Source organism: Borostomias antarcticus (assembly GCF_949987555.1).
Source record: "Borostomias antarcticus genome assembly, chromosome: 22".
Lineage (NCBI taxonomy): Eukaryota > Metazoa > Chordata > Actinopteri > Stomiiformes > Stomiidae > Borostomias > Borostomias antarcticus.
This window is the reverse complement of record NC_140255.1, coordinates 14,405,821-14,410,027: the sequence shown is the minus strand read 5'-3', so window position 1 is coordinate 14,410,027 and position 4,207 is coordinate 14,405,821.

Below are 4,207 nucleotides of genomic sequence, written 5' to 3'. Positions count from 1 at the left end.
TACTTTGTTCTTCTCAGGTGCGCGGCACTCAACTTCCTGCGTTAATGAACAACCGACACCGATTCACACAGCCCCGGGGAGGGTGGGGTGGGGGGGGAATTGTTCCAAGGTCTGTATAAACACAGACTCAGACAGACAGACACGGACAATAACACACACACCCTAAGTTCACATAAGAGCGACAACATCATAGATTGCGCATGCCCCCCCAACAGTGGTTTGTTTCGATAGGGACATTTGATTCTAGCCTAAGTTGGCCATAAAATCTGGTGCTCTTCTGTAGATAGTTAAATACACAAGTATTCTTCTGCACATTTGTCTTGTGGACATGGTGAGTAGCAGCAGAGAAGTGCAAGTCATACTCATACATTTAAAAAGGCTCCCGCACACTGTCTTAGGATGCTCATCAAACAGGAACAGCTCTCCTAAAGAGAGGGTGAATGGGGTTTTTGTTCGAAACAGTAGTTTGTTAAGTTTATTAAGTAGGCTATGAGTAGTTTATTAAGTAGGTTGAGTAGTTTATTAAGTAGGCTATGAGGTGTTTTTCAGCCCCTATAGGACTGGCTCAATGAACCCTATCTAGTTTGGAGAACAGTGAAGGTCTAAGGCTAGGTCACACTGGCCCAAACAGTGATGAAAAGTCAGCTACATGAAGACAGTCTGCTTACACATGACAGAGAGAGAGAGAGAGAGAGATTGAGGGGAGGAGGAGGCACGACATATGCTAAGACCAAAGGTTGATAGGACCATAAACTTGCATCAAGGTGGATAACCTCTCCTGTAATAAAAGATGACATTGTGTTACCTCCAATAAAGCTTGTTTGTAGCTGCCTTGTAAACATTCACCTCCACAGGGCAATAACCAATCACATCAGAAACAGAATCACTCCTTATCTGAATTGACCTTCTTTGCTGGCTACCATGACCAGCAGTGGTAATACTGGGGCCATGTTAAAGGACAATGCTCGTTTTTGACAACCTGGACCTTATTTACGACATATTATAAGACGTTTGACTCACCGAGATCACTTTGGTGTAGTTCGGAGGCATGTAGAAGAAATTTAAAATCCAGCGCGAGCCAGTATATCCATGTAATGTCGGTGGTCGGGGCAGATTGATGAAAACAACCGTTTTGCGGCAGAAAATAGATTTTTAGAAACTGCATTCTAAGTGCCCCGACCACCGACATTACATGGATATACTGGCTCGCACTGGATTTTAAATTTCTTCTACATGCCTCCGAACTACACCAAAGTGATCTCGGTGAGTCAAACGTCTTATAATATGTCGTAAATAAGGTCCAGGTTGTCAAAAACGAGCATTGTCCTTTAAGTCATATCCTGTACACCTGCTTCTGTATCCTATACCCCCCCCTCCCAAACAAGCACGCACACACACACACACACACACACACACACACACACACACACACACACACCAACACACTTGATTAATCAGACATGGAACCCCCCCCCCCGTTACCTGTCTAGTGATTTACTGTGGGTGAGAGCTCATCATTGTTATCAGCTGTTTCTCAACACATCTGGAATTATTTTACATCACTATCTCTGTCTGTGGGCTTAACATACATGTGCGTGCGTACACACACGCACACAAAGAGAGAGCTTATGAAACTATCAGGCTGTTATTTCCCACACTCTCTAACATACTTGACGACGTCTCATCCATCAACATGACAAATCAAGGGATAGAGGCAACCCACAAGGTGTGTTTGTGTGCGCCTGCATGTGTGTATGATGAAGGGATTGGAGGAGTGTTTGTGTGAGAGAGTCTGTGTATCTCCCTGCGTGTTTGTGGTGTGGGTGTGAGCATGCATGTGTATGTGTGTTATCACGTACCTAAGGCAGGTTTGTCTTTATCTACAGTATTAGGCACTAATGATGTAGGGTTGTGCAACCGATTCATCATGAGCAGCTGCTCATGTCACTGCCCCATCTCTGCAAACAAAATTGCAACACAATTTGTGAAAAGTGGGACATACGAGGGCAAAGGCCACGAATCGTCACGTCTCGTGGCAAAAGAAGTGTCTGACCTCTGGAAGGCCACAACTCCTGGCAGTGGTAGCACCTCCGGTGAATTCCAAACGGAGGAGTTCGCTGCTGCCCTCCAGCATGTAAAGCCAGGGAACCTCCAGGGCCAGACTCTATCTGCCTGGAGCTTATACTCCATGAAGCACCTGCCTTGCAGTCCTAGCTAAGAGTGTTCTTCTCTTCCTGCTTGCGCCAACTCAAGATCCCCAAAATCTGGAGAAGAGCCCTAGTTGCCGCGATCCCTAAGCTGAACAAGCCTGAAGGAAACCCCAAGAGTTACCGCCCCATCTCTGCTATGTATCCCCTTCAAGATCCTTGAGCGTCTCATCTACACCCGCGTCGAACCAATCATCAACCCACTGCTCCCACAGGAGCAGGACGGGTTCCGATGTGGGAGATCGACCATAGATCAGGTCACCTTGATGACTCAAGACATCGAGGACAGCTTTTCGGACAAAAAGAAGGCTGGAGCCGTCTTTATAGACCTGACGGCTACCTACGACAACGTATGGCACCGCGGCTCCAACTGCAAGCTCCGCCTGCTGCTGGACAGGCACATGGTCAGCATGATCATGGAGCTTGTCCAAAACCGCAGCTTTACCCTCACCACCGGTAGCGGACAGCGAAGCAGGTTGCGACGCCTTAAGAACGGCGTCCCCCAGGGATCTGTCCTGGCCCCCTTCCTTTATAGCATCTACTGTACACCCACGACCTGCCGAACACAGTCTCCAGGAAGTACGCCTACGCAGACGACCTTGCGCTGGTGTACTCCGCTGGAGACTGGCAGACCGTGGAGGAGATACTGAGCCAGGACATGCAAACACTAGCAGCATTCCTCCAGAAATGGAGATTGAAGCTCAGCGATGCAAAGACGGTGTTGGGGCCCTCCACCACAACAAGGAAGCCAAACGTGAGCTCCGAATACACATCGATGGACACTCTTGCCATGCTGCCCCAAACCAACCTATCACGGCTGACATTGGACAGGTCGCTCACAGTCCGCCGACACCTCGAGTCACTGCGCAAGAAGTTAACAGCTCGTGTGGCATTGATGAGGTGACTGGTTCGATCAGGTTTCGGCACCGGCACAAAAACATTGCGTACAGCAGCCCTAGCCCTGGTCTACTCGACCAGTGAATATTGCGCACCGGTATGGTGTCGTAGCACTCACACCCGCCTCATCGATCCGCCTATCAACGAAGCCTTGCGCATAGTGACAGGATGCCTGCGTCCCATTCCTGTGGACAATCTTCCCAACCTCGCAGGCATCCAGCCCGCTGGCCTCCACCGCACAGGAACCACAGCACGTCTCCTGACGAAGGCCCACGTGGGTCGAAACTTTGTCACTTTTAATCCAATAAACAACCCTGTGGAGTAGCTATGTGCGGACCTCAACCTTGTTTCACCACAGCACGTCTCCCCTGCCGGGCCGTGGAGCCTAACCACCTGCTCCACGACAGGCTCACTGCAACAGCGGAGCCTCCCCAGCGTCTCAAGTCGAGACACCCTTTTGTGCCTGCCGCACGGGATCTCCAGCAGCAATGCAGAGATCTTAACATCAGTGAGGCAGGATGGGTGGACTACATCTGGCGTGCGGAGTGGGAGGCAAACACCTCCAGACCCTGTGATTTCATCCCAGCCGCCGGTCCTTCCCCTACCAGGATGGACTTACCCAGACTGGCATGGGTGAGGCTTAATCGCCTCCGGACCGGCTTCGGACGCTTCTGCTCATCAATGCACAGATGGGGCTTGGTATCCTGTGCGGCGTGCGAGTGTGGCGCTGAGGAACAAACCGCAGACCACATCATCCAGGACTGTCCTATATATCGGACACCCAATGGAATGCATGGCCTGACGGGCGTGGATGACGAAACAGTGAAGTGGCTCCTGGAGGTGTGCCCGGATATATAACCCTCACCCAGGCTCGGGGTGGTAAAAGGATAGCCCCTCGGCCCCGAGTCTGAGAATCCCTGACCATGACCAGGTTCAATATTTATGAATGATCTTTGAACCTGGTGAAGTGTTTGTAAGTGAAGAATTGTATATTTAGCAGAGGTTGTTTGATTAGTCAGCACTCCAGCGCTCCTGTGATGAGTTGCCCTTATTGGCTTGAATCTCACCTGTGACACACTTTGAATTCATCTAGTCTGTGACAG